Source organism: Motacilla alba, chromosome Z, assembly GCF_015832195.1.
Source record: "Motacilla alba alba isolate MOTALB_02 chromosome Z, Motacilla_alba_V1.0_pri, whole genome shotgun sequence".
Classification (NCBI taxonomy): domain Eukaryota; kingdom Metazoa; phylum Chordata; class Aves; order Passeriformes; family Motacillidae; genus Motacilla; species Motacilla alba.
Window position 1 is genome coordinate 59,863,180 of NC_052046.1, and position 20,480 is coordinate 59,883,659.

The 20,480-nt window shown below is 33.8% G+C and overlaps 1 protein-coding gene across 5 annotated transcripts in view; it reads right to left on the bottom strand.

Annotated features, from left to right (window-relative positions):
- KDM4C (lysine demethylase 4C) overlaps positions 1-20,480 on the bottom strand; it is a 242,819-nt gene that overhangs the window by 164,846 nt on the left and 57,493 nt on the right. The gene's annotated exons all lie outside the window — the stretch shown is intronic.

Sequence of the window (20,480 nt, forward strand, 5' to 3'; positions counted from 1 at the left end):
GTACAGCGCCATTCACCAATCTGAGTATCACCGTCTGCTGTGCACAACATCTCAGTCCCAGAACACTTTTACACACACAATGTCAAACTGCATGGGCATTTTAGCAGAGACACTGTGTATTCACGTAATTCTCAGCCTGGTTGAAAGCTAGGTATCCTACAGCCACAGAGATAAACATGTGGAAATTCTGTGCCAAATATCACTGTGTGACCTATTCCTGGATATGGTTACTCACCACCAAGGTATAAGCAATGGGCCCCTTTCTCCATGCTCATCTCACCAGGCTACAGTCCCACACAAGGACACTTTGTTTAGAACACAGAAGCTCAGGCTTACAAGCTCAGACATCCCCAGCAAAACCCAGAAGGAAGCTGTAACAGGCACACCTTCCATAAAAAAAAAACGGAAGGAATATTATTTCCAACATCCTATAACCAGTGTAAGACCTACCTGAACTTAAAGCAAAGATGAAAATTATGTCCAGAAATCAAACAGGTCTTGTAAACCAAGATGTCACTGTCAATAAAGGCTGGTAGAGCTGCCCAAGGGACATTACTAAAAGAAGTATGCTGTAATTAACTAATTCAAGGGTTATGCCAAAGAAATGCTGAATAATATCTTTATTCAGTATTTCTGCTCTTCTTATATAGGTGTCAGAAGTTTAGTCAGAAGGCGCTGTGCCACTGGCATCAGTTGTCTTAGAAAAGAGAGAAAGGGCAGTCGATCAGTTTAGAGGCAAAATAGTTTGAATGATCTACTTCTCCTCTCAACCCCTCTTGAGAGCTTTTACTGGAAAAAATATATTGGACATGTTTAGAGAATGGATTTTTTTTAACTGAAATAATAGTTTCCATAACTTAAGCTGTTAAAAGCCCCCATCCGGAACTTTCTTCATTTTTAACTCACAAAGGCTAAAAATTACATGTACACAAGCTAATTCTAGTCTACATTGCAAAGAATTAAATGAGGGTTCAGAGAGTCTTGGGAAGATGACTGAGATTTGGTAGCACAGTTTCATACATAATATAAAATCACAAAAAAGGTGCTATCTCTGTCTCAAAATCATTCCTAAGTGTCTAACCATGATTAGTCTAGGAAACTCCAAAATAGAACACATACAGTCAAGACACAAATCACACAGAACTGACTGACTGAACTCTAACGCAGTTTCCCTGTACTGCAGACTTCCCATATAAATTTTATCCAAACACCTAGAATTAAAAAGTAAAGACTGTATGCTGGCACACAGCACTAAGCATATGAAATTCAAAGATGAATAGCAAATCATCAACACCATTTTTCTGCAGCTCGGGACATGCTCTTAAGGAATAACCATATTCCCTAAACAGTTTCTGGAAAATGATCAACATTTTAATTTGTATTGTTGGAATAAAGTTTTAAACTGTTCCTTGAAATACAGTTGTATGTCGAAGATCTTACATTCTCAAACAAGTATCTTCATTTTTTTTAATAGATCTTACCTTCAGCAAGACAGCAATAAAATGATACAAGTAGTTTCTACTCAGTGAACTTTTTCAACCATTATTGACTCAGTGTGTAAACATATATTTGAAGTTAAGCTTGGCTGATACATAACAAAGTTCCTAATTAGAAAAAAAAAAAAAAAGAAATGCAGGATACTAGCATATCTCCTTTGATTAATCTTAAACACAGCAATGGGCTAAAGGTCACTGCAGTGATTTTTTTCCCAACATTTGAATTCTCCTTCCACAAGAACAAATGTTTTAAAATAATATTGAAAAAGTTATCAAGACATATAACAAAGTCTGGTTTCAATGAACATGAAACTCCGTTCAGATTTTTCTTCAAACACTTCCTTTGTTTATTTCAAACAAATTTACTAGTTGGCCTCATCTCGCTTATGTATTATCATAGCAAAATAAAAGACTGTCTATTTTCTGCCAAGTATCTGCTTCTCTAAGAGCAATGATTTTATTAAAAAATGCCAAGGAACCCAGCAGCGCTGAGATTACTCCCATTAAGACAGCAAAACTGAAGGAAAAAAAGAGACATCTGACTATAGCCTCAGAGAACATGCACCAAATAGCATTTTCTTAACATGCTCTAATAGATTCAGGCAGAGAAGAGAATTTGATTTGGAAATGAATTATCAGCTGTCACAAAACATGGACCTCATTAAAAGGAGAAAATACGGCAAACATGATACAACCTATCATTTTTTAAGCGTAAATCTAAACTATTACCAAATTAATAGTCAAAAACCAGTTAAAATTATGTCAAGATAAAAGTTCAAATAAACCTTTTTTTAACAGTCTCACAATTAGAAATATGAAAAAAACATAAATTCATATGCACTTCTGTCCTGCAATTTCCACCATCTGTATTTCTGGTAACAAAGAAGTTTGAAACCCATCAAACAACTGCATTTTAAGACTATAAAGTCCACATACAAAACCCATTTAAAAAAAAAAATCTAATGGAAGCCCAATCTGAAAACTGCTATGCCAAAGATATTGTATAGAAAGCAGACACCCTGGTGCAAAACCACATGTGAAATCTCACTACAAAAAAAACCTCTTCCTGACTTTGGGAATACCATGTTCCAACTCAATGAAAATGGACTTTGCACAGGACTTCATTCCTTTCCTTATGTGAGGCCTAAGATTTCATTTAATTTTTAGGAGGCATTCTGAATTAAACATCCTTATTCATATCACATTACCTTCATGCTGCCAACTGGCAGGAAACTGGAAATGGACTGCTGTATTCCCCTCATTAGTCATCATAATGCCCCCTTCTGGGAATTTGTACAATACAGATATGGAGCTACAGGTCAGCCTTCATTCTACTCAAGCACATGTCAAAAATCTATATACCAAATTACTCAATACATATCAGACCTGAAAACAGCATTAAGGACAGTAGACTATAATAGGTATGCAAAAGCACACAATAGCATGAATGAAAATGTAGCTTTTTGGCAGAGGATCCCCAAGACCAAGGTGCAGTAGGAGAACTGATACTTCAGGCCCAAGAAAATAGGGAAAGGTACTTGCCTCACCCTATTTTGTACAGGCTTCTTTTCAAAAACCTTCCCTTTCTCCTCAGCAACATACAAGGAATTCAATTTATGTTTCACCTTCCTTCAAGAAATTATTTAATATAGAATCATTAGAACACCACAATCTACAAATATGTCATGCATGTAGTACGTCTCAACTTGCACATATAGTCAGTAAAGTACTAAAGGAGCACAGATATGTAAATGAGTATGCACAAAGAAATGCAAACTAGGCCCAAGATTAATCAAGATTGTCAATCATGTGAGAACTAAATGTTAATTTTCTTTAAGACTAATTCCTACCCCAGCTTGTTTCAAAGGAAGAAGGGATGTATTGTTTAGGATGGTAACCAAAAGGAGGTATTCAAGCACCTTAACACTTCTAGGAAACCGTGTTTCTCAAAATGTACATTCTGCACCTGAACAGGTGAAGGGAATGTGTACTTAATATTTATCTTCCCATTTCAGTGTCCAAAAGCATAGGTGATCAAGTGCTAGGTTCAAATTGCAAACCACTCCATAAGAGGCAGGTGGCACAACTCTTGTCAACTAAAAAAGCTCTATTCCCAATGGACAGATGTCCGGCCTTTTGAGTTACATAATCAAGAAAAAAATTCATTTAGCAGTTTTGAGATCAGAACAAGTTAATTTAAAATTCCCCCATTACTTCTGTAAGAAAAAAATCTGAGACAATACTGTTCTCAAGAATGTCAACAAAAATATAGGGTATGGGGAAAGGAAACAAAGGAGACAAGCAGAGGAGACCCACATAAAAAGAAAAGAAAAAGAAAAAAGAAAACTGACAGAATCCCTGTTATTTTCTTTGTTGCCCAACAGTTCTAAACAGAAATATTGCACATTTTGGGCATGAATGATTTTATCATAATAATCGATGCCATTCCATGAACACACAGAATACGAATAGTGATACGTAATATATACCTTCAGTTATAGCCAAAGCCACAGAAATTACTAAAATAAAAGACCCCCCACAAAAAAACCCACACTTGGAGATGTGTTTGATTATACAAATAGCTAAATAAAGTTTGAGACATGAAGTTAAAAAAAAAAAAAACAACAAACCTCTTATTAATTTAGATATTACTAGTATAGGTAGTATTAGTTTATTTTATTGCATAAAATAAACTCTTATACAATAAACAGATCAAAATATATCTCTGACAAGAAGGTTATCACATCAATACTTCAGTTTAAAAGTAGGTTCTAACAGACAATCAGAGAAAAATGCTACAGATATATTTGCTCATGACTAGTTTACTAACTTCCTTCACAAACCGTATTTTCCAACACTATAAAATGTCTGCTGCTGAGACTAAGGGGAAATTAAGGCAATATGTTTTGAAAGTCTACCTAGTAACATTATTACTGAAGAATATCTACAATAAATTAATTAGCCACCAATCACCATGTTAAATAAGCTATCTGAGTATTTTATATTTTAATGAAAATGTGCTTAATAAAATTACTTACATCTCAACTTGTTCTACAGTCTTCAAGATAAAGCTCTTCTTTAATTTGTTCAGTATCACTTATAACTTAATTATAAAAAGTGGTGTCATACAAATTTGGTTATTAACATTTTAACAACAAGGATGTTTTAAACATCAAAATTTATAGGGAATTGTCTTTTGTCTTAGAGCATGCCACAATGCCAAGTGTCTAAAGCTACAGTAATATGATAACTTATCTATTTAGTACGTTTCAAGACATTATTCTCTACCGAGACACAGGAAATTTTCACATACACATGCTTGGATATATCACTGAGATTGACAATGGTTTAGGTCTGAAAGGCATCTGATTTATTGTGCTAGTTTCTTCCTTCCCACCTAATACAGTTAGAATAGATAACAAAATCACCAATTGGAGATTTCTGTAAAACTCTCTTTACATTCCCTGCAACTAATGATTTTATTTTTTTTAATTAATCCTTTTAGAATAAAGTAAAAGCCTAAGATGCTTTAGAATAGTGACTTTTAAACTATTTGTCTAATTTACATGTTGCCAGTTACATTTGCATAGATACTGTGTTCTTTTCTGCCATCTAACAATGCTTTATTTTATTAACCATTAGTGTACGTTGCAAAATATAACCATATAATCAGCACTGTATTTATGGATCAAAATCCTGTAGGTTTTTTCTAAATAAATTTTTAAAGCCATAATAATTATTACAAGCATTTATGTATATCAGCCTAAGACTTCAATACTTGCTGAAGTTGATTTGAATTTATTCCCATTTTGCATCAGTGTGATAGTGTAAAAGGCTGAATAATTTAATCAGATCCTATAATTAGGGGCAGATCTCAAACTGTAACACAAGCACAAATACCTGTGCAAAAAAACCTGAATGCAAAAGCTGTGTTATACCAAACACATATATTCTTTATGATCTGTTTTACTTTTTTATCTACATGCAATACCTAAAGGAGTTCTATTGTTGTTTGCAATTTAAATATTACAGCTTAAAGAGAGGCAAATTAATCTTCAAAACAATTTTAGTAATAGAGGTAGACCAGCATTATCCAATGCATTTCAAACAAAACTAAAGAGAGGGATGCTACTACCTAAGGTCATTCAGAGAGCCAAGCTGCACAACAAAATATTTTAATCCTAGCCTTGTGTTTTAACACTGGTAAATGCTGCCTGTCCCAGGCTGTTAGCGAGAACTGTATTTATGCTCTGACAGTAAAGTAGACTCGTTGAATGTTTGATGCCCAAAGGAGAAGACGAAAAACAAGAAACCATATGTCTGTAGTCTTTCTGAATATGCCTCAAGAGCATTAGAAATAGGAAAGCAGATTTTCAAAAAAAAAACAAAAAAATTGCCACACATGAACATCCATTTTAGGATTCCTGACATGTCCTGAAAGAAGAACTAAATGGAAGATTAAATGGCAATATAAAAAATCAAAGAACTATCACAATATATTAGTATTAACACAGTGTACACTAAACGGTTATTGTAGACATGCTTCCTAAGGCATGTAAAGGTTCATTTTACTACTCCAGCCATAAAACAGGACTCTTCTTCTAACATGTGGAATACATGAGTTGAAATGAATGCCTAAATCTAGTTTTTCTTCATTATTACAGCACAGCTTCTCACTACACCTAATTTACAATACATCTACTGAGACTCTATCAAGTACTATAAGTTCTCCCTTCATAAGGGATTTAATCCTAAAACAAAACTGAAATAGATGTAAAAAGCATCCCAAGCTTTGCATGAGACTGTCCTAAGGGGAAAAAATACATATGTCCCAGAACAAACAAACAGAAGTCCACAAACAAAAAAGAAAACAAACACCAAACCACTGAAACTGCACGTGAGCTAATTGCTGAGGGCATATCAGCTAATCCAGCAGAAAAGTAAAATTTTGCTATCTCCATAAAGTCAGGACATTTTCTGCCTTCTTATGAACTCAGGGAACACATCCCACAGAGTATAACTACCAGGAAGTTTATATAGACTTCTGAAAGTGCATAAGGAATACTAATACTACAGCTCATTGCTTTTTCATCATGAGTTCACATATTTTCTCAGTATTTAGAAGTAGGTGCTCCCTTAGTTAAAATTAGAAAAAAAAGATCGACAAATTAAATCCTTTCAAGGAAATGTATGAAGTTATATTGCCCTCTGCTGATGAACAGCTAAAACTGGATATAAAATCAGAGCTTGCACTCCAATTTGAATATGAGTAACAGCTGTTACTGAAACTCAAATATTTGTTTTGTTATTATTTAATTCCAAGACATCCTAAATTTTGTTTTACAAAGACTTATCAAAAAAAATAAATAAATAAAAGAGATCTGAAGACAGGAAAAGATGTAAATGTTAGGGGTTTCTTCCAAGAGTTGAAAAATAAATGCTGCTGGAATTCATGTTACTGTAAGATAGATTTACCTGCATGATCTCACTTTAAATTAATTACTACCTGAAAACAGTAATTCCAATCAATTTGTTCACCATTTTTTCCTTGAAATGAGTAAGAAATTACATTTAATTTATTGATAAGAAAGCCAATCTTCTCCATGCTGACTTTAAAAGGTTGATTTTAAAATGGAACATATATATAGAAGCAGTTAGGAAAGAACATTATTTTCAGTCTGTACAGACTGTTTGATGACAAAATATAGTTACTTAAACTACAGATCAACCAGTATGCTATATATAGCCTACAGATATTATCTTGGTTAAACAGATTCACATTTATAAATATTTTATAAATATTTTAATCATTAGTTAGAATAAATTCTTGCTGCCTTTTAAACTTTTTTGTTTTACTAAAAAAACAAAAGTACAGCTTACTGCTGGTAATGCTAATATGTCATTAACACCTGCTGGAGCCAGAGAGGACTGTAAGCCACCAAGGGTTCAAATAAACAGCAGTGCAGATACAGTTAGACATATTTTGAAAGGCTCAGGTAGATCATATGACAGTCTAAATTTCATTCTAGCATTAAACCTATTGGTCCTGCTAAAACACAAATTCTTTACATTACCTGCAGTTTTATGATGTGTCAATTAGATTGCACTAAGTAATTTCATCTCAATTCACATATTTTAGCATGTATCTACACAGGCCTCTGATTCCTTTCTATGCTGCTTGAGATATGATTAGCAGCACACAGAGCATAATATCACCTTGGAAACAAGGCAGTATGTTCTCTCAGCGTATAAACAACAATACTGCATTTTTTCAACAGGACATTTTAAAAATATCCTTTTCGTTTTGTTTGAACCACAGAAGGGCTCAGGACTGAGGTAAAATGGAACACACAAAAATAAATAGTACCTACAACGTACTCTAAGTAAAAGGGAATTGCGTTCATCTTAACATTATGTTTTCTTCATTATTCCTGTTTTAAAAGCCTCTTTCACCAACATTTAGCAAGTTTAAGACAATATAAAACAGAACACTAAGTTGTGATTTTCTGTAACTTTTGTCTTGCCCCTACATATGTGTGTGTGTGTGTATATATATATATATATATATACACCATTTGAAAAGGAAAAAAGAATAGGTACCATGACAATACTAGTAGTTCTTTAACTTTCTTAAGTAGCAGACAGTTTATCAACTAACATTTATAAGTGATGTGACTGGACAAAAATATTCAGCTCTCAAAAAAGATACATCAAAGCCGTAAATAAAAGTCAATTAGCAAATCAAATTGCCAAAGTGAACACCTTTTAAATTTTGTTACTATACTCCTGACTACTACTTCTTTTTCCAAAAAAAACCTTAAAAAACTATCCTAGAAAGCAAATGTACTATAAATGTACTATATGTACATTTTTCTCCATATTATTAAATTTCATATTATCCAATACATATATACTTATACAATGCAATTATTATATAATTATGTAATTTAATTATTATTTGTTTATATTACATGTTGTTTCTATAAATATACTATAAGGTACCATTTCGATTCTAGTCTTACAGAGAAGGGACCTGAGAAGATCATACGGTTCAACCTTTTAAGAAAGGTAGTAGAGATTTATCTTCCACCGAACACATCCCAAATTTCAAACACCAATTAATGTCAGTAACTTTCCTCTGTACTGAGACCTTGCAGGCTAACTCACCATGCCATTGTATGGTAATGAATAAAAGTTCTTCAATAAATTCTAAATACAAATAAAGGCAAATTAATTTTCTTTAGCATATAATTTCAATTCCTTCACTACATATGATTACTTATAAACACGACCTAGTTTGTAAAGGAATAAAGGAATATTCCTTTATTCCTTCCTCATGAAGGAATCTTCCTTCTAAGAGTAAATGCATTAATACCACTAAAACAATTCTTATTCTCACTTGTTGTAACTTTAAATAATGCATTCATGTACAGCAAACAATTTGTATTCAGTTTCTGCCTAGAGTAAACACCATCGTAACATACCAGTAAAACCTTATTTCTTAAAGCAACAAAATGCTGAGAACTACTGTAACAGACTGAAGATTTACTTTTAAAAAGAGAAAGAGGGGGGAAAATGAGAAAAAGAGAAAAAAGTCTTAAAAATTTTTTTCCTCATTTCACTACATTTAAAATTTCAAGAAATTACATATATTTTACACACTAGGGAAGCTCTCAAAAAGCAGAACTGCTGTATGTCACCTGACTTCACACTTCTTCTCCTGCAAATTACTGGCATTTCAGACTTTGCAGAGAACAGTTAATTGACCATTCTCATTAATGACCAGTTTTGAGAAAACTGTATCAATTCTAACTTGCTTTCAAAAGTCCTACACTATCAGTAAACTTGTCTCTCATTTCTTAAGATTCATAGTATCAACAGAGCTCAATGTGATCATCTGAATAATCCTCTACTGTTTCTTAGCACACATTCATATGTTTTCAATTGTTTACCACTGATGACAAAACAGAACAGAGACAGCAATGTTAAATAGTTTAAACATTGTTTTAAGTAACCAATTCACTTATAAGTTACATCAGGGCAAAAAACAAACCAAGGATTTTCATTATTAATTTTATTTCTAACATACACGTTTGCTAATCGTTTACAGAAAAGTTCTAAATTCATTATTGTTTAATAAAAATAGACTCATTAATACAAATTGCTAATAGTGCATCTATATAATACTTTAAACACAGATTTTTGTACTTTACTTCTTACTGTATCATCTTGGACACTCAAGAATAACAAATAAGTACAATTAGCAGTTTACACTAATGAACTAATGACAGGGAGACCCACTGTGCATTATCTTAGGGAAGTAAGAGATGAATAAATATGGTAGATAAGCAACTATGCTGCTTCAAAACGCTTTAACTCAACATCATTTTTAATTACTTTGAAAATGCTTAATCACACATCGACCTGAAAGGCAAGCATAACTACAGGCTAGGAAAACACGAACCTGTGCCCAGATACAAAGACTCTGAAGAAACAGTCTGGAAAGAAAGATTATTTTACTGTCAACTATCTTTCCAACCCATGAATAAAGGCAGGAATAGTCATAATCATAGAAAGAACTCATGGAAAAATTCCCAGACTCACTTTCTGCTGTAATTTTATCATAAAGAACAACAGAATGTACCAACAATCCACTTGCAAATGAAATCTGAGGAGATATAATGACCAAATGAGAGCCCAGAAAGCACCTCAGGACACAAACTGCTGGAGATTTCTGCCTAGTTAGTCAAAATCCCATGTAATTAACTCACTCGTTTTTGAGCTGTTCCTCTGATATTGAATCATTTACTTTTGAATAAACCTTAGAACAATCAAGTCCAACTGAAATAGGGGTCTCCTCAAGCCAGGTCTGATAAGCTCTTGGAGATCTATTTCACACCCTAGACAGCTCAGCTACCTTAGAAGGCATAAAATCAGCAGGATGGCTTCTGTGGTAGTGCTGGAAACAAAAAATTTTAATAAAAGGCAAAATAACAAAGCTCTATACAGAGAAAAACTGAGCCAGGTGCAAGAGGTTCTTTTGTGAGGTAAAACACCTCACAAAAGCGATTAGTTTCTTTGTTCTCTTCTTTTTCTAGTAAATTGCTCAGGTGGGACTTTTTGTCTTCTATCCAATTGGTTATCCTTAAGTTTGAGGTGAAGTCCCCAAGGTTCTATGAGGTGTTTTCGCTAATTGAAGAGAGAAACTTCCGGGCTTTTTTCCTTTTTAAGGGGACAAAGGATAGTTCTGCCACTACAGGGGGCACATTCCTACACCATTCACTCAGCATTGCCAAAACCCCTGGGAAGCCTGGCCAATACCTGACAACACCTTTCATGAGGAAATGTGTGATGATATCTTATCTAAACTCCCCTGGTGCAACTTGAGACCATTTCCTCTTGTCCTACCACTTGCAACTTAGAGAAAAGCCTAACCCTCACCTCACTTTCAGGTGCTTTCAGGCAGTGGTAGAGAGGGAGAAGGTCTTCCCTTACGACAAATTATCTGACAGAATTTCCTTGGTACCACTGCATAACCAGTAGCTGAAATAGTTACTTTGAACAAAAAAGACTTAGTGAGACAACATCAGATCAATCTTTCTGAATGAATTCACGTAAACTACATGCTAAACTTCAAAATCTGGTGTTTAAGGCTACCACTTAGAACTGTCTGCACAAGTATTTGCATAGACCTCTGTGAACTCAACTAGCTGAATTTCTAGAGCTTTTCAGTCTAGTGTTAAGGTACATGGCAAATGCCTATAATTAATTCCACTGCCTGGCTTTCATTTTCTCTCCCCTTCAACATTTCCAGTAGCCTCCACTTTACATGACTTCTCCTTTACATGCACAGATGCAGACCTAAATTGTATATTTATCACTGGATGCTCATAAGAAAATGCATGTATATCATCTTGGCTTAAACTTGTTTTAAACTTTCTTTTCAAACTGCTAGTAGTCCTAACAAAGAAAAGGGAAGAAACCAAAGTAATAGCAATAAATCTTAGCACAGCATTTATGGCCTCAGTTAATACAGCCAGCCTTTCATTCTGGATTGCTCTCAACACAGGCAGTTCTATCAGTGGGCAACTCCCTTGCCAGAAGATTATTATGCAAGCATTTGAGTTTGAGACTGTTTCAGTGCTGCACAGATGCTAGCTAACAGGGAGAAGCTCCACAGCAAGTTACAGGATGCCCAGGGAAGTTACAGGGTCCTGCTGCACTTCAGGAATCATCCCATCAGCTTCAGAAGGTAGTGGTGGCAGCTTCTGAGGCAAGCGGGGCAAAAAAGTACCCACATTGTCTGAGGACTATATGAGGGCTATTCAGGTTGGATTTGCTAAGGGGACAAAAGAGAAAGTCAACCAAAATTGAATTGTTGTCCCTCTAATAAGTATTCCCCTATATACAATACCTTCATAGGGAAAATATTACATGCTTTCAGTTTAATAAATGTATGAAAGTGTTAACTTAATTAACATGCTTTTTATTCACAGTCATTTTATGAATAGCTCTGGAAGGTAAAACAAGATTACTGAATCTTAATTAAAAACAAAAATCCAAATGAACTGCAGAAGCATAATCAATACAAATTACATTATTTAAATTAAGCAAATTTAATTAAAGGCAGTCGCATTAAATTTATTCTAGTTGGATTCAAAGCTTTTTCAAGTCAAACTGTTTTGTAACAATTTTATAAGCAGCACAGCAGTCAGTAAAATTCCACATTACTCTAAATTAGCCATTATGTGCTAGACACATCATTTTTATGAAACAAAGTACTGACTAGGTTACATATTGGAGTTCAGCAACAAAGTCAGGGTAAGAAAAATCCACTTCACTCTCTAGACTGATTCCATACAAAGTTAATACACTATCGCTGTATTTGATTGTGCAGACTCATGTTCACAAGCAATTGAACAGTTCCGTTAAAGTTAACAACTCTCTCCACTCACAAGGCAAGCACTTCAGTACATGGCAGAACACATGGCTCACAGAAAATATGAATCTGCCTACAAAAACACAAGTAGCATTTCTCATACAAGCTGCAGACTCAAAAAAATGCAGGAGACTACCAGGACCCAGTGATGGTCATTATTAACACTAAAATTCTGTTTGAAATTAAATATCATTTGCTTTTTAGAGATGGTGAATTACACTAACTGTCAATAGGGCATGAACATGCTCAGCGGCTTCCAAAAGTTAAAGAAAAATTTGGTTAGCTGTAGAATTTTGTCAAAAGATACATTTCTGGAAATCCTTATTTTTCACAAAGTTAGCATTTATGTGCTGAAAGAACAGATTTTCTTAAATTTATTTCCACATTCTACCTCTCACAAAACTATGAAATTAACAGGCATGACAATGCTTCAAAGTCTTCTTAATCTAAAAAACCTTCTGAAATAAACACCAATTAAACCCCAATTAAACAATTAAAGCAAGGATGTCATAATTCTGAATATCAGATTCAATAACTGCAGCCTTTATAAGACTGAGGGGCAGCTTCTTTTAAGAAGTCTGACAGACTAGGTTACAAGATCAAGCAACAAAACTTGCCAACACCTTTAAAGAAAGACTGCAAGGATGTTTCAGCTACAGTCACAAAGACCCATTACAGAGTTTCATCTTTTCTGGGCAGAAGATCCTATAATAACGAAGAAAAAGTGAAGATTGATTTAATATTTCTATCTAAAATGTGTACCTTGGTATATATATAATTTGTTTCTAAGCTTAAGAAACAAATATTAAAATTATTTAATATTGAAAAAATATATAATTTTAAATATAATTTTATATATATATATATATGTGCCACAGTGGTAATGGCTAACTGGTTAGAAGTTTGTCAATCTGCTTCCCTCCACTTCCTTCCAATATGTGGGGAAGTGCTGCATTTCAGATGCCTAAGATCTACAGTGGTAAAGATTAGAAAACTTTGGGTAGGTTCTTCCTTTCAATTATTTGGCCATCAGAAACTAATAAATATTGCTAACAAGCTTCCACCTTTTGAGTGTAGAACTTTTATTGTAATCAAAGCAAAGTGAGGGAAAGGGGACAAATATGGCAACACAAACCATCTACCTGCTCAGCGTGCTGCTAATATTGCAAATACTGTATGTAAAGATGCCTTACTGAAATCCTCTAAATTAAGACTTTACTCACTAGAGCTAACTCTTCCTGATCACTTTGCAAGCAGAGGACAGGGGGAATTCAAATACTCAAATAATTTCCTAAAAACACACCAGTGATAGTGTGTTTTATGGTATGCTCTCACCTGTTTGGTTTGGTTTGTTTCATGGGATGTTCAGGACTTAGAGATCATAAACAGAAAAACTATGCAACCGTCCTGTTTCAAAAACACTATCAACCATTCAGTTGAGTCATATACATATATTGCTGATGACTGTTCTACCTTTAAACACATGAAACATTTTTACATTAATCTGGCATTTCCTTTTTTAAACAGATGGTAAGAGGACTGCTTTATAACAATTCCAAATAAACCAATGATTTTGTAAAGAAAACTACTTTTATAAGGAAGAATTCGATTAGAATGCTCTTGAAACACAAATTTTATATCATAAACTATAACAGAAATATAATATAAACTTTAAATAGTGACAAGTAAAACACATACCATTTTTAACTGCTACTGCAAAGCAAATTACGAGAAGAGAAGCCCCGTAAACAAACATACCTGTGCTGAGTTCTTACCTTCAAATACCAAACCTGCAGGATTGTGTATGGAACTATCGGAAAACAAACTGCCATGTTTTTGACGTTTTATAAGGATTATAGAGTGTGGTGTGGGGAACTAGTGGCTCTGAACAGCAAAAAAAAAATACAAGGGTCCATATCCAACCACTGCTTCATTAAGGCACTAGCAATTACACTCTATTTAATTATGCAGAATACAAACCTTTACTAAAAACAAGGACTTTACTGACAACTTAAATCTAACTTATTCATTTCTAGCCAAACTCTTTGAAAACTTGATTTTAAATGTGCCTGCTACAGCTTCAGAGAAAGCCTCAAAATTTTTCCTCTCCAGATTTGAACTAAGAGCAAGACAGTCGGATTTTAAAGGCACAAACACCCCAAACTCCCATAGCATTTCTGCATTAAGAAAAAAGTCCAATATCTGATTATTGTGATGAAGTCCAGTTTAAAATTAAAAAAAAACAAAACCAACTCAACAAAACACTTCTGATTTTGCGTAAATTTAGCTATTTCACTTTTAATACCCTATTTATTCTTGTTCAGGGTATTGAACACTTGACACCACTCCTTGTATGAAATTACATTCATGATGCATGCAGATATTTCTTTGAGAATAATCTGTCAGGACACAGGTAAAAAATATTTGTCTTCTATAGACAACAGTGATCAAATAGAAAGAGCACTGAAATAGTAAGCACAGAAATTCTACATACACCTCCCTCAGCCCTTTAGATGTCTCACTTTTCTCAAGACCACACTTTCAGTGCTTTATGTCTGTTTCCTTCACTGATTTTTCTCTCTCTCAATTTCATAGCTTCTGCATTTTTTCCATACACACTCTTCCTCTGTTTTGGGGTAGAGGATTGTCTGAAATTGAGTTGAAGATAGTTGCTACTATACAGACCTAGTCACACTATGTAGCTTACAACTGGTTTTATCTTTATTCACAGCTTCTCTATCTTAAGTGAAGGGTATATTCCCTATCTCAAAATTTAAAGTTTAGCCAGACCCACAATTTAACTTTATTTGAATAAAAATCCAAAAATAAAATCCTGTGTAATTTGTTCACATTAGTTGACCAAGTCAGCTTTCAATTAAACCAGTGTTTAACCAGAAGTCACCTCAAACGTAAACACCTGTAATCACATCAAGCAAAATGAAAATTATCATAGTCTTACTCTCTGCAAACTCTAGCACATAATATCTATAACATCACTATTATCTTTTTGCAGCTATATTCCATGTAGGGCAATCCCATTTCAACACTTACATTTTTTTTTTACTTTTTGTTATTGTCCTCCTGATGACACATCTGATAAAAATGCCACCAAACATTCAGTATTTTTTCAAAAATCTGACCTTTTTCACAACGTTCTTAGTATTTCTTTAACAGCCTTTTTCAGGACAAAAGCACTTCAGTAATTCCACCACCTTCAAGTAGTTTGCTTTTACAATCACAGATAAAACAGACACATGATATGCAGCCTTTAAGTCAGGTATCTGTGTTTGTTATACTGTCCTTCTTGAGGGTTTTCTATTTATGGTAAGGTTTGCCTCCTTGAAGTAAACAAGAGTTTCTTTTCTTAATCCCATCATGAAACCTGTATAAATATAGTAACCCTGACAGCCACACCTTATTCTTTTGACCAGTGTGACTGACTGAAAACACTCTCCCTTTACTTTATTCACAGCAAGACCTAACACATTATTTCTTTATCCTCTTCTTGTCACCTCTTCAAAACTATACTTACACTTAAAGGGAATCAGACATGAAATAAGAACAGATGTAAGATTCACTTCTGGCCAAGATAGAATTCTCTACAGTTTTCTCACTGCATGGAATTTCTTCAGCAAAATTTCAACACAACACAAAGTCACCTCTACCTATATATTTCATCCTCACAAAAAAGAAATGTAACTATGAATAATTTTGTGAAGATTTTGCCTACAAGAAGTGTTGTATGTAGACTCACTCAAATCCCCCCACCCACTCACAAACAGCCATCCAATAAGGCTCACAGAACACCAGCATCACCCAGCACATTGTTTCATGTCACAGCATAATTTTAAATTTCATCATTAAAATTATTTTAATCATCTGAGTTGAAATATTTCATTCATATATGTAAAAAACACAGAAACCATCAAGTAACCTGATTTACAAGAAAGCACCAGAATAATCTTTACCTTCAGAAACATCTGCCAAATTATTAACTTACAGTCTGTCTCAAAGACATTCAACAGACTTACTAAATGCCACCTACCTGGATTTTTTTAGTAAAATCTTGTACGATCTTACACTATAAGACAGATTCTTATATTCTAAATAAAAAAATAATGGCTGATACACTAATCCCAGAATATCAACACCTTATAATCACCCACATAAAAGGGGGAGAAGAACACGGGGAAGGGGATTTTGTGATGTTACTTTATTGTAACTTTCCCTTGTAAGAGTAAATTTTTGCAGTCTTACTCAATCCACTGAAAACAAAAATGTATAAAGGTTACATTTCTTCTCTACATGTATCACAGGTTCATCCCACAGCATTCATAATAATGCATCAAAATATCCAGACCTCAACATCTTTCTTGTATATTGTTATTGTTCTCAACAAACCTTGAAAAAAAATCACTGAAACACTGCATTTACTAAACTATATTAACATACTCAGCATAACTGAAGTAACTTCATTGAAATAATTTGGAAAATCCAGCTATAAGGACAAGAAGAACAAGGTAAATTATCTTTTTATTTTTCATTCAGGTGTTTGCTGGATATTTCAAAATGGACTGCCTTCAGGAAGCAGATACAGTTCTAGCTTCCTAGGGCAAACTATGTTTTTTTACATATAAATACATAAAAATATATGAATCTTCCATTCAAAATTTTCCCTCAGAATTCTAAGAACATGGGATGTAACATGGCAAAGGTGATATCAGGTGATTTTTTTAAGACCCAAAAGATAGTAATTTAACTGATAAGGCTGTTGAACATATGACAACATATTATATACAGAGAACAAACAGAGAGTCAGTTTTAACTGCACTTATTTGATTACATTAGTTATAAAAGAATGAAGTAACTTATTTCACCCTCAGGATGAATTCAAGGTCGAGTAACATGCAGAAGAGCACTTTCTCTAAAACTTTAATGTGGGTTTTTTTGGGTTAATATTTTGTCTGAATTAAGAGGTGACTCTATATATTATCAGAAAAAGATGACACCTCCAAGGTGATTAATTCTACTTTTTTTTGCAACAACATAAAGGTTGTTAACACTTCAGGCAGAAAGACAAACCTTAAAAATTGAATACAACCACACTAGCACTGAGATCTTAATTCAATTTTTTGCTATAAAACATTTCAGAAAATTATTTCTCCTCCTTTTTGTAAAACATAGTGGTATGTTTTATTGTGGGTTTTATCCCAAATCAAACAAGTGCAAGTTGGACAGTTCATTTAAGACCCTTTTCAAGACTTTCAAAGATTAATAATTACTAACTAGTAGCATATGAACAAGTTCTACTAATTCAACTAGCAGGAACAGTGGGGAGACGAAACATGCAGCTGAGGCATTTGCCTGTGTTCAGCTCCTTTTTCATGTATCTGCTAGGCTACATAAGCTCACTGGTACTAGAAGTAATGCCTGCACTTTAGTTACTCTGGTGTAGTTACTGCAAGATGTGAATATATAATTTATTTCTCTACAGTCATCGATGCCTTCTCTACTACACTAAGTCAAGGATTCTGAACTCTGTATTTATATTTTCAGTGTTTTCTTTCAGAAGCAGGAAATAAATTATGTGTTTCAAATCTACGCTACTGCTACTCTTCTTAATTTTTAGATAATATTCCCCAGACTCTCAGAAAAACAGAGGGAAAATTACAAGTACATGCTTATCTCTACAATGTTTGGCCTGAGCCAAACTAGCAACTTCTATAGTTGGTACTACAGTATCAACTGCAGGACCAGTAGAGGTATAGATGGTCCTAGCAGACATTAGTTAACCAAGTGAAAATCATCCTAATACAAAGTTTTATCTCTATATACATAAGAGATGAAAAAGGAAAAAAAAATATGAAAGAAAAAGCAATCAAACAGAATCCACCAACAAACAAAACAATAAAATAAACATTTGAGTTCCAAACAATGTCAAAGACAACTGAAACGGCATGAAGGAACACAGCAGAATGGTTTCTAGTATCTTGAACTCCCTGATGGTTCAAATGCAGACTCCAAATTAAATAAATGAATGAAGGTATGTAACTAGCACTAGTAGCAGTATTTGAAGGTTTTGCTTTATAAGAAGAAAGGCTGGCAACTAGCGGTTTTAAGAGAATCCTAACATTTAAGTCACCTTTTGGCCTGTCACAATAGGTCACCGTCCAGTGCCAAAATGCTAAATTAATCTAGCAAGGCTAGAGAACTGACTTCCTCTCAGAATGAGTTTTACATTTGCAAAGGGTATATAAATAAAAGGAATACAATGACAGGTGACTCAGTTCAATTGCCCAGGCATGCACTGACACCTGAACCACATTCTGGTGTGTATATATATATATATATATATATATATATATATATATATATATATATACACACATATAGTCTGACTGAGCTCTAAATATTTCACTGGATTCCTGAGATTTGTACTCTTCTGCCCAGACAGTAGAAGGAAAAATATCTGAGATGGTGTCAGACATCTGTGTTTCAGCAGCTGATTCAAGCCCAAAGAGTCTTTTTGTGAAGCTCATATTTATGAAAGTAATTTCTTAGTTAAATTCTACTTTCTTTAAAAACCTGGAATAAAAATAATCTCTCTAAAGGCTATGACATTAATATAGAGACAGACATTTACATAGCAGCAAAACTTCTCAGCAAATTGAGGATAAATATAATCTGCATTCTCACAAAAAGTAAGGAAAAGCAAACTGTATTGATTTACTCAATATTTTAAATAAATTATACTCCAAAAAGGCAAGTTTATTGTAAATTACTGACTTTTTCTTTAAAAAGATCACCTTGTTAAGTGAAATTTGCTATAAAACAAAAACTACTGAACGTCCACCAAGTATGCCAACTTGGTACAGTTTTTACTTTGATAAATGGAACCTCTTGGATAACACTTAGGGGAAAAAAAGGAAGATTAGATTCCATCATTTCCACTCACTCGCAGTTGTCAGAATGTACTCCAACATTGAAAATGTTACTTTACAGAATTCTCCTCTCCTTACTTCATCAAAACTGCATAAGAGAAAGAAGTGGTAGCATTCTTGATTCAACTTTTATTTAATAAACAGTGCAGCAGCTTGCATGAGAGCCCTGTGCCAGAAATATACATGCATAATGCTACTTACATGTATTTTACATCACACATAAAAAAGCTGTGCTATACTGCTGAAAAAGATTCACGAGAATACAGCAGAATTTCAGAACCACAGAATACACTACACATCACAGACAGCAGTACTTGCACATAACACAGCTCAGACTGTGGGAGCACAGGAACAACACCATACGACATATCACATGATTTTATAATCAGACACTCTACCAAAAGGGGAAGGTTCAAAAAAACAGTAGAATATTATTCTACTAGAAGAGGTAAAAGTATTGTGATTATTACCCTTCATTTCTACTTCTAAAACCTAATTCCTAATTCAAACTGTCACAGTACTAGAAATCTAGAACTGTACAAGTTACAGCCCTGTGGGAGACAGACAATCTCCCATTTCAGCAATAAATTTTAGAGTGGGAAATTTTAATAGCTGCTGTTCTATGGAAATTAAGAGTTTGTAATGTAAGAATTAAACAGAGTCACTACATGATGGCAGTAAGGTGCAAAACAAAAAAAAAAAAAAAAGATAAGTAAGAGATCAATATCAAAGAAATAAAGAAAAGATAAAAGAGAAAATTCCATGACAACTGCAAAGCTGAGAGAGGCACTGTAATTATGAAGTGAAATGTCAAAATGTAGAATGCACAAGATTTGCTCTGAAGTAGTGTACTAATAATCCAGACCAGAAACGGAAAGCATGTCTGGCTCCAGAAAACAGTCAAGTCAATGATAAAGGTGGCTAATTATGATCTAGCAAGTAAAAACATTGATTTGTACAGCATGAAGGATGCTGGTATTGTTATAGACTGCTATCAAATGTATCAACATGCAGTGTTTCAAAAAAAGTTTTGAAAATCAAAAAAATAAGTTGATAGATTAATAACTCATGAACATATGCACATTGCTATTTCTGACATTCAGT